This window comes from Pistacia vera, unplaced genomic scaffold (assembly GCF_008641045.1).
Source record: "Pistacia vera cultivar Batoury unplaced genomic scaffold, PisVer_v2 Contig820, whole genome shotgun sequence".
In the NCBI taxonomy this organism is placed as follows: Eukaryota; Viridiplantae; Streptophyta; class Magnoliopsida; order Sapindales; family Anacardiaceae; genus Pistacia; species Pistacia vera.
The window spans coordinates 448,029-463,581 of record NW_022196691.1 but is presented as its reverse complement, the minus strand read 5'-3'; the positions used below and the strand labels follow the sequence as shown (position 1 = coordinate 463,581).

The 15,553-nt window shown below is 36.0% G+C and overlaps 1 pseudogene; it reads right to left on the bottom strand.

Moving 5' to 3' along the window:
* Positions 1–2,158: 2,158 nt before the first annotated feature.
* LOC116117692 lies at positions 2,159–8,379 on the bottom strand (annotated as a pseudogene).
* Between the last annotated feature and the right edge of the window lie 7,174 nt (positions 8,380–15,553).

The window sequence follows — 15,553 nt, the reverse complement described above, 5'->3', positions numbered from 1 at the left end:
GTTCTTATCAATGAAAGTATGCTAGATGAGAAGCTTCTCCAATTACTCTAGACCCTCGATGAAATCCCTTGATGACTGGTACAGTGAGGTGTTTTTTGGTTTTCTCTCTTAGTATGACAAAGCCCTGTTCTCTCGAATAAACTTTGATTTTGATATGTTAATTTTGACAAGTTTAAGATGTCGTGAGGTCGTTTCTTGTTGCATTTGATCTATTTGAGCTTATTGAAACAGGCATCCAATTCTGTATACTGTACTTTGTATCCCTCCTAGAAAGTTGACAGGCTTCAAATATTTCGCAAACCTATGTTTGTCTTTTAAAGGTCGTAATCCATTTGCTTAAATCAATTTTCCGATAGTGTTAAAGTGCTTTTTACTTAGGCATGTAGTTTTCTGTTCTAGTTCCAAATTTCATTAAATATTTATGTCTCGGTACAGCTTTTACATTATGGAAAAAAGAAAGAATGGCATTTGGAGGTAGCGAAATATCTCGATTAATATGGAGTTAATGATACGTTATACATTCACTAATAATCTTATCATTCTTTGCTTCTTGTATTTTAAACAGAAGCGCATTAGAATCAGTTTTTGATTTGTAATTTCTTTCATGTGCAGTGTGAAAAGAGTAAGTAATGAATTTTTGGGAATGAAAGGGATACACTCTTCATTATTATTTTCTTTCACAATTGGAAGTTCTTTGTTTTTTAAGAATGTATGATGGAAAAGTGGGATTATGAAATTACAAGAAAGGGAAGAGAAGATGATATTACAATCAGCCATCTCTTGTTTCTCGCAAATTATAATCTGTCTCAAGTTGAAGGCACTGTTAAACCATCTTGTTCAGATGCAGCATTGGGAAATATATATGATGGTTGCTCTCGCTAGGCTAACCTTGGAAGGCGAAACTAGTAATAAAGTATATAGCGAACTTTTACAGTGATTATTCTTCAAAAAATGAGTATATTTTTTGCATATCATCCACTATATTCAATTTGTTATATATTTTTGTGTTGTAATTAACATAGTTATTTATTGAGTTAATATAAACTTTACACATGTAAAGCAAATTATTAAATATAATACCACCAATAACTTCACAAAACACATGTATAATACAACCATTAAAATAAAACCAGGAAATGTTTTCAATGGTTTTAAAAGAATGATTCATAGTGTAAAACTGTAAATGTTAAGAAAAAAAAAAGATTTATACTCTTGACACTGAATTATGCAAGCGGGTCGGGCCTAATCGTTTTAAAACATTGGTTTTGTTGGTATAAAATGGAAGAAGGTCAATGATTATATGATGAAGCACCTGATGAATTTGTTCATTGTTTGTAATGGAGCTGAGATTGATAATGGTGATTAATTGTAAATGAATAGTATTTGAAGATTTTTTTTTGTAAGTTCATTTGAAATTTTTTATTAGTTGTTAATTTAGTATAAAGATCAATATCCCATTGTTAGATATGGTTCATACTTTGCATGAACTTGACCCCTACGTAAACGCATTGGGGGTCTCGCTCGTCGGTGAGGGGCGGGGTGAGGGGCAATGCTCCCTTCACGGTAAGTCTTAATTAGTAATGAACTATTATTGTTTTATTATATTATGTCTGGTCACTTAGATATAGGTAAGCCCAATGGGATAGGTTTTCTATTATATAATATAATAGTGAGCAACTTAGGGTTACAAGAAAATAGAGGGAGAGAATGAGCTGCCGCATTAGTGATTTGTAATTGCTTCAGGGTTCTGAAACTAATAAAATCTCTATTTGAATTTGACGCAATTCTTTAATTAGAACGAATCAGGATAATACAAGTGTTATTTATTTACTTTTTTATTTATTTTATGGTATTTGGATTGATGTTTCAATAATTATACTTATAAAAAAATCTTATAATGATTTTATATAAAAGTGGAGTTACAAAAAATGAATAAAAAGTTAAACAAAAAAATCATATCATCATAAATCATGTTTCTAATATTGTAATTTCTTTCATGGCAGTATTGATATAGATGTAAATAGTTGTTTGTTTGAAGACAGAAGCCTTTTATACAAGTAAATGGATGTGAGGATTTCCCTAGTGTTGTGCCTTGTACCGTGTTTGTGATTATCATCATATAATGTTATAGGATAATTCTCATTAGTAAAATGCAAATTTATGAAGCTGCTAATCTAACAGCAAACTTTTTGTTCATTCCGTTCACTGCCTCCCACTGGTCAATGCAAGGTTCCACCAATGATTGTCTCGAGAAGTGTGCTTGAAGAAGAGCATTCGCCTTAACATGAGGATCACTGCATCTCGGATTCTCAAATGAAAATCTGTGGTGATAGAGAGATGCCTGTGATTTACACTGGAGATTGTAGTAGTTTGGATTTTGAGTGAGCCTCCTGTACATGAACGTCCAAGTGAGATAATCCACAGCATCTTGCTTGTTCTCAATAACTCTGCGACAACTTCTGCATTGAAATCGTAGGAAATGGTGCAGATGACTTTCAACAGGAAATGCTTCATACAAGAAGTTCTGGTAGTTTTCTTTACGAGGGGCATGACAGAGGGACACATTTTCCAGCTTATCCAGCAGAGGTCGATTGGCGACCCATCATCTGCAATAGATCTGCAACAGGATAGTCCGTATGAGCATTTTCCTGCCCATCAAATACTGTGTTCTCACAACACCAAATGGCTGTCAATGGCACTCCCTGACAGAACGAACTACTCATAACACAAACCTGAATGAATCCACCTTTGAATAGCTCTGAAACAACATCTTGATCCGAACTGTTTAAACCCTCATGCAAGTACCCCGCTCAAGACGTAAAGCAGCTCAACATCTCTTCACTGATACCACTAAGATATTCCAAAGTTTTCATGGGACCGCAATAGAAAAGCTGAATTCTAATCACCGTCCATCCTTGAATATGTCATCAGATCCACAGCAGTGGTCGCACATATTTTCTTGAAGGGACAAATACAAGACAGGCTTTCCATTCTTGGCATGTGGACAATTGCAGTACATGTGGGTTTCGTCATGGCTTGCATCCTGATCAAAATTGGATATATCCACTCCCTGAGTATGTATTTCCAGAGGCACAGGACGAACCCCTGGAGGAAAATTGAAAGGCCATGAGAGGTAGCCCCTCCATTTGCAAGATCCTTGGCATTTGCAAGAGAAGTAGACAGAGCAACAGACGCATCTTGTTTCAACCTGGCTGGCAATATATCTCATCCGAGAAACAATCATCTCCAAGACAGGACCAATCAGGTGGAGTCCATCAACGATGAAAAGACTAACCTGCTGCCATACTTCCTCTGCTTCCAGCGGCGGGATAAAACATCCATTACTCTGGAGTACTGATAATTTTGACCTTCTCAAGCAGTTTCAGATCCATGGCTGTTCCCCAGTTAATTCAACCACCTGCATTCCAAGACGACCGGCCAAACTTCTCCTCCCCATACAGGAAACGTTCCTTGGCAGAGCTGTAATGGGTGCTATAATACAGCACGCATGACTATCAGATGTGTTTTTGACAATTCCTCAAAATGGACACTCTGCCAACCGTGTTCCCGCTCCCTGTTGGGTGCAGCAACTAAGACATTATCATCTGAATTAACAAAACAGTAGACCGAGTCTGGACAGTGTTAAATGCTTAAATCCTTATAAAGATTTTCAATGCTGGATTGCACAATGCTGTCACCGGGAGAGGTTGTAAGTCCAGAGCTCTGTCGGTGGGGAACTTTTCTGGCCTATAGGTGCCTGAAAGGACAGGTAAAACAGTTAGTGAACCCAGCCACTTATCTGACACAACACGTATAAATACTGAGCCGGCATATGTCATAGATTGGCAGAGTAAAATTCAGTGTGTGGTCCTCATCTATGTACTGTTCTCCGCATAAATATCATGATGATAATGTTTACATATCATTATCCTCCACAGTTACCACATGGCTCACATATCCATGGACCCTGTCATCCCCTAGAGTCGGTGTTATTGTAATTCAACCCTTAAAACAGTGCAAGTTATCGGTTGAACATGCGCTGCATGTTTAGTTTTGGGAATTGGGGAACAAATCTGTGAACTGTTCTGCCCATCTGAGTAATGAATGAGCTCCCCAAGCTCTGCACTGAGAGACATAATATCCTTTCCCATGCAAAATCTTTCTTCCCCAACTTCATTAAAATTTCATTTGGGATTCCATTTAAACTGGCGGAGAGGTGTTTGAAATTCCACATCTGTTTGGTAACCATTTTGTTCAAGTTCAAAGCTTTCTCTGCTAATTGTGCCCAACCCGTTTCAAATACAATCGAAAGGAGCTCCCAGATGTCCCGCACTATCTAATTAAAAAAATGTTAAAATGAGAAGGATATGTGAAATCTTGTGTTCCTCAGGAAAATAAAGGAATGACAGAAAGAACATGGCCACAAGAAGAAAACTAAACTGAGTATGAACACCATGCAGAAACCAATGAAAGCCCTTCAAGCTTTAGTGAGAAAGATGCCTGCAGCAAAACATTAATCTTGGCGCTAGGCTCTTCCAGCCGTTCCTATGGGAATGGGAACACAGGCAACAGCTTAGCCAGCTCCATCTTCTCATCTTGCCTAACTTTTACATATTTGATTCTTCACTAAGAGAATAGCCAGCAAAGCTCAATATCGCCCATTGTTGGCTTCAAATGCTCATTATATGGGCTATGTCCCATGAGTATATGGTAGTAGCTTGCAATGCGACCAAAGTCCATAACCTGGAAATACCACTTTCCTATGGTACTTGATCCAGTATCTGTCCAGAGGTGGCGCGGAATGATCTACGAGATCAACAGTCCATCAGTTTCGCCAATGGGAAGAACTAGGATGATTAAATAAACTGCCGTAAAATGATCCAATCAACGTGCATGACAATCATTTGGTGAGCTACAAGGTGTACAAGACCGCCATTATAATAGAAAAAGACTTAGGGAGGAGACTGAAAACTTTTTTTTTTTTTTTTCTTATTGTGTCCTTAAAGACAGTTCCATTGTTGTAACAACACAGCAAGTATGATGAATAATTTATGAAATTACTATAAAGGATACAAATATAACCTAAGGAAGTTGAAACAAAAATTGCAACCGCACACACAGAGACTCTCAATCATAGAACTTTGAAATCAAATTTAAAAAGTAAAAATAAAAGCCTTAGTGCGAGATGGAAACAATCATGGGCAGAAATAAGTTTACATACATATCTTTAATGCCTAGTCAAACCTCATGCAAAGGACCAAAAAAATGATTCATTTCGGTGAACGAAAAATTTCCCCCATACTAAGGAACACCTCAGGAGAAAAGAACAGATCAAAAATGGAACTAGAACTAACGTGCATCCAAAAGATCAAACAAATGAACTGATAACAAAGAGATCCGCCAATTAAAGAAAAAGAAAAGAAAAAGAAAAAAGAGAAGCTAAACTATAGAGATTCTTACCAAATCAGCTCTCCTTCCCCAATGTTACATCTTCTTCAGAACTCACGCGACAAACCATAAAGCAAAGGATTTCATAACATACGAATGTACAGGTAAGTGTATCCAATCCAATTGCAGGCTTCTTAGCATTTTGGACAGTCCCAAGGACAATTTCAGCATTTAACTGATCAGCTAGTTTGGACACAAACTGACTTTCAATAGGGAGCAGTTGATTCATTAAAGAAAGATGGTATTGAAGTTCACTATGACCAGTATGATAATCCCTTCCCCATATGAATCATACTGAGGCCTTCCAGCAAGACCAAGCATCTGATAATATCCAGAGGACTAAGCTCGGTCCATGCCCCTTTTTCTGGATTGTAAATCTGGGTTCCTTAATGATCACTGTATGAGCAGGCAATTCACCCCCCAAGCAAGAGTTGCATGGAAACCAACACTGCACATCCATCACCAAAAAGATCCTCAACAACTTGACGGTCACCCTGTCATCCCAGCGTGATGAATTGCAAAACCATAAGGCAAAAGGTCTTTAAGATCATATCTGTGTGACTTCGGAGAATCTCACGGCTGACAATGTCCTCCTTCAAGAATCCACCAAGGGTATCTTGTCAACTGCGGCATCTCGTATGCATGAGCTGTTTTTGCTGTACCTTCCGGAGTGAACGAAATAAGAACTTGATGCTTTCCAGCAACTGCCATAACCTTTTCATAACACAAATCATTCATCAACTGGAACCTTTGCAGTGGCTCTTGACCGTGATCAATATACTGTTGAGAAAGAGGGACGGGTCTATAATATGTCGAAGTGGAACAACCCTTTTCCCAAATCCACTCGTAAAATAAAGCACATCTTCATAATTGGGGAGTGTAGCTGACAACCCAACCAACCGAATATGCTTTTGTAGTTTTAATTTGCCTAACGTCCTAGCAACAATCCTTTCAAGCACAAGCCCTCTATTACATGAAGCAATGAATTTCATTAATAACAAGCAGTTTCACAAGCTGCGTGTAGGTTCGATCCCCTGATTTTCTGGTTCTCAGAAGTGGTCACAATTATTTGTGTTTCTTCAATTTGTTGGTGCGTGAGTGTCTGGTCTCTGCTTAGCTCCCTCACCTGGACATCATATACCTGCAAACGATTAGAAAGATTACCGACGATTTCAGCAACAAGAGCTTCCATCGGTGCCACATAGACAATCTTATAGTTGCTATGGTTGAATGAACCATCTGGTTTCTGATTCAATGCTAACTGCTGAAGTATGGTAAGCATGGCAACATTAGTTTTCCCAGCCCCGATAGGAGCACACAACAGTATATTATCTGCTGAAAAAAGGGCAGTCTCATACACTCTACTCTGCACCCTGTTCAACTGTGTCACTCCTTTGAAAGCTGGATGTGCCCACTCTGGCATTTCAGTTATCTTTATCAACTTCTCATTGGGATCCAGCGGATTTGGTTTCAATGCTGGCACATGAACTTCTTCATATCCCTGGCTAAGATGTCTATAAGACCCCGTAGGAAGATGACACTTTCTATTTGCCATCAAAAGATCATCCTGTTCAAAAGCAAGGCTGTCTAGATAGAGTAACTGGCACTGACCCCGCAACCATCCATCATCTGCATCTCCATCAACAAAAGCCCTCCTATCCCTGTTACCATCTCCACCACTCCCATCCTTCAGCCTGCGAGCCTCTTCTCTAATACTCTTCTCCAGATTCTTCTGCCTTTTCCTTGGCAGTTGCCCTCGTTGCATGCAACTGCTCCAAAATTGCAACCAAATCAGGACCCAAACCCATCATTTCCTCCTCAATCTTCTTCCTCTCTTCCTGGTTTTCGGACCTTGCGAAACGAGTACACCACACAATCTTCAGACGGTTATGCAATAAAAACTTAATGAGACTGAATTTCTCAAACTGAAGATGAACCCACAGATTAGTCTCAACTTCCCAATCATCTCCCTCAGCAAGCGTCTTTAGAACCTCTTCTGCAGGCTTCTGACACTGCTGCGGGTCAATTTTTTGCTCATAAGCTTGAGAGATTTTCCTTTGAAGCCAATAAGCATCTATATCCTGTACATTAAGACTCATGCCCTCATTCGCGTCCTGTGAGTCATAATCCTCAATGCCACCGCCCATTTGCATAGCCACAGAACAATTGGGCTCAGCCACATCATCATCATCCTCGTCACCCTCCTGAACCATATCCAGATCACTCTCTTCCTCTTCATCATCATTCTCTTCAAATTCAACAGCCACGCCCATATTGTTATCAAGTGCCTCATAGCTATTATAGTCATCAAGTGCCTCATCGCCATTAGCAGTGGAAGCCCCAGCATCACTCCCATCTTGATAATCAGTAATAAGCCTTCCAACGGAAACAAACTGATCAAAGATATGATTTGGTATAGAGTTCAACAACTTCTCAATATCCTTTTTCTTATCAGGGTTTTTAACAGTGTCATTCTTAAGAACGGCCAAAATCTCGTCAGCAGCCGCACTAACAATATTAAGAGGCTAACCACCCAACTGTTGTTGAATGACACTGAGCATATATGCTCATAGGCATCTCTGGTTTCCTCGGTCGTGGGCTGGTAAAGCCCTTCCTCAGAGGAAGTAAGAACACTCTCTTGACGAAGACGACATCTCTTGCTCTGTCGAGGAACAGGTTCAGCAAGCGGATCACGCTCCTTCTTCTTCTTAGATTTCTTTAATTTCTCATCTAACTCGGGGGTCTGCCCCTGTAAGAACGGTCACCAAAGCTTCTGGGGTCAATCTTACCCCAGAGAGATTCAGGCTCGCCGGTGGGCTCGTGAGTATCACGTGGGGGAGAATCCGTCGTGACAACAAGACTCGAGTTTGCTCTATACTCATATTGCTTGAATCGGGCGTGTGCTTCCGCAGCACCACCCAGATCTGCCATATTGGAAGTATATTTCAAATAAATTCAAACCCCAATTGAAAAGAAAGAAAATGCTATACCCTAACCAAGCCCTAATGAGCAGTCAACTCAATAAGGAAAAAAAATAAAAATAAATAATAGCAACAATATAAGTATAGAAGGAAAACTGGAAACAAATAGTGAACTCACGGTATATAAAGACTATCAAACCGCCAAAGCCCAATACGTGGTAGCGTCTTCAGATTCAGTCCCCGGGTTGTCCGGAAATTTTTGTATTGAATCTAAATACTACAACACCGCCTTAAGTCTCCGGGTTGTCTGGAGATTTTTGTATTGAATCTAAAGACTACAACACCGCCTTAATACCCGAAAGTGGCGGGAAGATGATAAAGGTAAAACGACGTAGTTCCACGATGGCTTTATTTCACCCAAAACACTTGCCGTTTTATTTTTCCGTGTGAAAATAAAATAATAAAATGAAAAATTAGTAATTAGAAATTGCATATCTCAAATAAACAATTACACTGTCATTAAATTTCAATTAGTCTAATAAAAGAGTAATTAATATTTCATAAATTTAAAAAACAAATAACAATAGCAATAAAAAGTGAAATATATTGTATATTGGTGTCTGTGTCCGCTTGCGTGCACTGACTTATCCATGTAGATGATAACTATTAGGACATTTTACCGTCATGATCACCTGTTTAAAACCGTTCAAAGGATTCGAATCATTCACCACACGTCTCAATGCTCCTCCGACCACTTAAGTTACCAAAGGTGGTAATAGTTATTATTGTGGCTTTTAAGCTATAAAAGATTATTACCCTCAAGGTTTATAATTAAAAAATAAAAATAAAAAAAATAAACCTAGAGGGTTTCATAAGTAATTAAGAAGCCCAAATGTTATATGTAATGAAAATTTTCTCCAAAAATTAGTTATTTAAATTCGTAATCTAGCATACTAAATCTGATAAAATGCACATAAAACTTTTTTATCTTTATCTTAATGTAAAAAAAATACGCAAAACAATAAGACATAATGGTATATGAATTATGAAAAGTGTTCTAAAAATATTTTTCATTAAAGTAAAAATATAATTTTATCTAACATAATTAAAAACCATAAATATTTAGGAAAAAATATTTTTTGATTATACAATAATTTTATAATGTTTAAAAATTAATAAATATAAGAAGCGACAGATTGAAAAATCAATCAAAGACTTCAAATATTTTTAAACAAAATTAACAAAATTAAAAATAAAAAAACCCTCCTCCATGGTCATTGAAAAATTTATTGTAAATCCGGAGTTGATTATCATTCCAAACAACTATTAATTCCAATAACAAGTTTATATTTGAAGCGACAAAGGAAGATATGCTTTTGGACTATAACGAACAATGGTCCTTGTTACTATGAAAAATATTAAAAAAAAAAAAAAAAAAAAAAATTCTCTTAATAGGAACAAGTAAATTTTGCAATTAAAATAAGTTTTTTTTTTTTTTTTTTTAAATTTTAAATGATCGAGGTGTTTAGGTAGCTTACGCGCATCTCGACTAATTTTCTGACACCTTAAAGTTAACAACCGAATAAGCCCTTCAGTGATCACCCTTATTAGAGAAAGAGAATATATATCTCTTGAATAATACATCTAAGAGTCTCAATTGACCGTCTTACCACCCAGTGTTGCAAACCTATAGATGTAATTTAATGATGTATCACTTTTTGTATTAAATAAATTTTTCTTCATTTTATTTTAAGAGCGTTTAGATTATTTTATCTTAAAAAGCACCGGTTAAAATTTTGTAAGGTTTCGAAGTTTGCTTTATTTTAGTTAATAATTGTATTAACGTGAAATATGATTTAGAAAACGTTTGATCAATTATTTTGATGACTTTTAACATAATCTCTATACAAAATAGAATCAAAATATCTAGTTATTTTTATTAAAAAAAAAATTATAAATTTTATTGATGATAACTATGAATAACTTGAAACACAACAAACTATTTATAGTAGTCTAATAATAATTCTACTAGGAAAAGTAACTAAGAAATATTAATACTATTAAAATATGAATATAAATTATAATAGTACTAAAACATGAACAGAAATTCTAATACTACTAAAATAATGAATTATAAAATAGGAAATCAAATAATATTCTTAAGACTGAAGAAGACAATGATCCTAAACAAATCAAAGAAGACATCAATAAAGTATCTTGATTTTTAACCCCCATAAAAAAGAAAAAAACTTTAAACTTTAGGGGGGCATTTAGATCATATAATGTTTTTTTATCTTAGTAATAAGATTACCGGAAAGAAAGATTACCGAGTTTAAATTATTATTATGCTTGGTTCAATTCGGATGTATTAATAATTAATGTGCTTGGTTGACAGTAATAACAGATGTCTTGAAATACATTTTACTAAAATGCCTTTTAGATGATTACTAGATATAAATAATTAAGAGCTTGTTTGTTTTATTATTTGAAACCTTATTCTTTATCCTATTCTCGGAATACTTTTTTGTTTAATTATTTTGGGAAATACTATTCTATTTTTTTAATTACTTTTAGACCTCTTACGTTTATTAACTTAAATAAACACCCCTAGAAAAGAAAAGTTTAAAAATTTACAAAAACAACCCCATCCACCCATAGTTGCAAGATTCCGGCAACCACCGTCAGTGGTAGTCAGAATCTGTCACAGCGGCCTAAAAACGACCGAAAAAGGTCTTTTATTCTCCGATCTGGCTTTTTCTGGCTAGATCTGTGGTAGATCTGGCCGGAAAAGGCTAGATCTGGCTATCAGATACGGCCAAAGAGTTGGCCATTGTTGACCGTCAATGACGGCCATTCATCTCCTACAACTTAACTTTGTACAAGAAATCTTTGTAAATTTATTAGTACGTCTAACATTATTAATTTTTTTTTTTCTTTTTACATAGTGTGCACATATGGATTCTGGTTGTTTCATTGATATTATATGTTCCATGACGTTACAGGTCAATATTGAATTAATTCATATAAGGGAGAATTTGTAAAAAAAAAGGGAAAATGGCTGGAAAAAGTTTAATATGATTTTACTTTAAGGGCCCATTTGGATCGGGTTTAAATTTTTTAACAAGGGTAATATTTATTTAATTTAGCAGATTACCGTGTTTGGCATTTTTGTAAAAAAAAATTACGGGAAAAAAAGATGACAAACAGTGCTCAAAGGGGGGTAAATTGCCGGGAATATTTGTACCTCATGGGGGGCTGTTATTAAAACGTTACCAGGTAATCATAATTTCTGTCCAATCTTGCACCTAAGCAGTATATTATGCAAACAAAAATATCCTTGGCTTGGTTAATAATTACAAAACACCAATTTGTAAAATGATAAAAACACCCCCACCACCACGGTGCCAGATTCTGCCCACCACCGTTGAAATCAGGTCAGAATCTACCGTAACAACTCAAAGTGGTCAAATATGGCCGTTTATTCATCGATCTGGCCTTTTCCGGCCAGATCTGAGGCCAGATCTGGCCGTCGATGGCCGAAAAAAGCCAAATCTGGCTGTCAGATATGGCCAAAGAGTTGGCCGTCGTTGACTGTCAACAATGGCCAAGAGTTGGGCGTCATTAGTTGACGGCCAGATCTAGCCTTTTTCGGCCATCGACGACCAGATCTGGCCTTAGACCTGTTCTTTTTCGGCTAGATCCATGGTGGATCTGGCCGGAAAAGACCAGATTGGTGAATAAACAGCCAGATTTGACCACTCTAAGTCGTTACGGTAGATTCCGACCAGATTCCGACGGTGATGGCCGGAATCTAGCACTGTGGTGGTGGGGGTGTTTTTGTCATTTTATAAATTGGGTGTTTTGTAATTATTAACCAAGCCAAGGATATTTTCGTCTGCATAATATACTGTTTAGGGGCAAGATTGGAAAAAAATTATAATTACCCGGTAACGTTTTAAAAACAGCCCCCCATGAGGTACAAATATTCCCGGCAATTTACCCCCCTTTGAGCATTGTTTGTCATTTTTTTTTTCCCGTAAATTTTTTTTACAAAAATGCCAAACACGGTAATCTGCTAAATTAAACAAATATTACCCTTGTTAAAACATTTAAACCCGATCTAGACGGGCCCTTAAAGTAAAATCGTATTAAACTTTTTCCAGCCATTTTCCTTTTTTTTTTTTAAAAAAAATTGCCCTTATATGAATTAATTCAATATTGACCACCCGTAACGTCATGGAACATATAATATCAATGAAACAACTAGAATCCATATGTGCACACTATGTAAAAAGAAAAAAAAATAAATAATGTTAGACGTACTAATAAATTTACAAAGATTTCTTGTACAAAGTTAAGTTGTAGGATATGAATGAAAGAGTGAATACAAGAAGTCAGATTCATTATATTTATTCTTTTATTAATCTTTTACCAAATCACCTTGTGCAATAAATCTTTGTAAATTTCTTTGTACGTATTTAAAAAAAAAAAAAAAAAAAAAAAAAACTCTATAGCAAGATTTAATTTACAACTAAATTAGACAAATAAATTTGTAATGCCCTCAACAAGAATTAACATTGCTGAAAAGTGCAATGCCCTGAAATCTTCTGTTCCAGTTTTGAAAATTTGTCTCTCTTCTAATTCTCTTTTAATGATTTAAAAGATGTTTTTCAGAATTGGCGACAATGCAAAGTAGAAAAGATAAAAACCCGATAATCTTTACTCATCCCTTACATTCTCAATCTGGTTTAGAAAATACAAAGAACATATTTTGTTACAATCATAGCATTTCCCAAACCCTTGCTCTGGCAATTCAGTGGTAATAGTTTTTCGTGGTTGTAAAACACATGTACTGGAGATTGAGATACTATATATGCAGTTGCTCTGTCCTCCCCACTTTGATGGGTTAATTACCTTGGAACACATCTTGCCATCATTGCCACGAAACAAAGCTTGATCTTCACCTAAATTATACAGCTTCACCCATTCCATCCTTGACAAGTCGATTCTGTAAAGTTCAGGAGAATCAACTACAAATAACTGATCATTTGTAAAATTAACCCAGGTAAAGGAATAGAGCAATAAACCCACCGCAACATGGATTGGAGTGTCCCCTCTACAAAAACAACATACAAATTATTTTACTGCTCATTTGAAGCCACCAACCTAACCTGCTTATCAAAATAAACGCCGATATAAGGTGCAAATTTCAGTTCCAAAAACCTCAAATCACAAGATCTCAGGTTGAATATCCCAATCTGAGAATCACTGTTCAGAACATATATCCTACCATCAAAAACAATTATGTCCAATATACGCCAACCCTTGTTAACATAATGGTATTCTTTCCATTTCTTATCTCTACAAGTACAGAACTGCAAGCTTGAGCCATACTTAGAAAGAATCATAATAAGAAAATCAAAGATGCCGTGGTCATCACAATCATAATCCATAATTACAAGGAGGCCAGGGCATGCAAGGGAATTGGATTTGATGTCCTGTAAAAGGATTTATAACCCATAAACAACCCCTTGAAACATCTTCTGTCTTGAGACAGAACAAGATTAAGTACCCACTTGAAACACCAAGACATAACTTGAAGTTCCAAATATATCGAGGCAGCTTTCTCTTGTATTCCATTCCAGTAGCTATGTCAAAGAAATAACAGTACTTGTTAACCCGGGCTGATGCATAAACAACAAGTGGTGAACGAGATGTCAAAAAACTCTGCTTAAATTCTGACTAAAACAATCTCCAGCTTCTGCAAACGCGACCAAGCTTTCAATAGTCTACTATATTTAGACTTTTAGAAATAATCTCAAGAAGTTCTTGCAGAAGATCAGCCCATGATGATGATCTCTTATAGTGGAGCCTTCTTGCCTGATTGGATCCTCTATTATTCTCTCTTTCCAGCAACATGCCTGCAATTTTTGTCATAGTTGCAGAGTTATGACATAACCAGAACTAAACATATTATTCAATGAATCTCCAAAATCGTTCCAGAAGGAAAACTTTATAAATTTTACTGATGATAAATATGAATAATTTAGAAACATAACAACCGTATTTATAGTAGGTTAATCATAATTCTACTAAGAAAAGTAGTTAAAATAAAATAAGAAATCCTAATAATACTAAAATAATGAATCCTAAAATCCTAATAATGTACTACTTGAATCATAAAATAAGAAATCAAGTTCTAATTAGGAAGAGAAATATTCCTAAGAATCAAGTAGAGATATTCCTACATCTCAAACCACCTTAGATTAGAAGCCCAACACGTCGTAGCGTCTTCACATTCAGTATCCGGGTCCAGAGATTTTTGTATTGAATCTAAAGACTACAACACCGCCTTAAAACTCCGGAGCGGCGGTAAGATGATAAAGGTGAAACCACGTACTTCCATGAGGGCTTTATTTCACCCAAAACACTAAAATAACGATGATGAAGGTCATTGAAAAATTTATTTTCAATTTTTCCTTACCCAGTACCCACCCCACCCTCGCGAGCAGCCGCATTGTCCACCGCACTGCCCCCAATCTGACCCCAACAAAACTGCCCCACCCTATCCCATCCTATCCTCCCAAAACAGAACCAAAAATGCTCTCCTAGCCACCCTAATGTTAGTCAGTTTGGTCATTGTGAAGATATTGCCGATGGTTGGTTGCTTGGGAAGATTTGATAATCAGATTTGGGTTTTGTTATAATCGGGATTTTGATAATGGCTTCCATGGTGGTTGACACTTGACATGGGTTCTACAGTAAAATTATGGTTTTGATAGATTGTGAATCTTTTCTTTTGACACTATTTTTGTGAACAAACTGTTGAGGAAATATAAATATCAAAAAAGAATAGAAAGCAAAACCTTAGCATAAAATAAAATTGTAAAAATTTAAGAAGAATACAAAATAGTGTAAAGTATTATGTGACAATTTAAAGAAAATACACATAGATTTAAGAGTTTTGGATAAATTATATTTAGTTGAAGTTAAAGAAACATACATATTAAAAAAAAAAAAGACATTTTTCCACTTACAAATTTTTAAAATACCACTTTATTACCTAAATTTATATTTTGGTGGTAGATAAAGAACAAACTTGATTCAAACTGTTTAGGTTTTTAAAAAGGGGAGACTGATGAGTTTTTTAGTAGTGGAAGGTTGGACTTTGATGGTTAGGATTG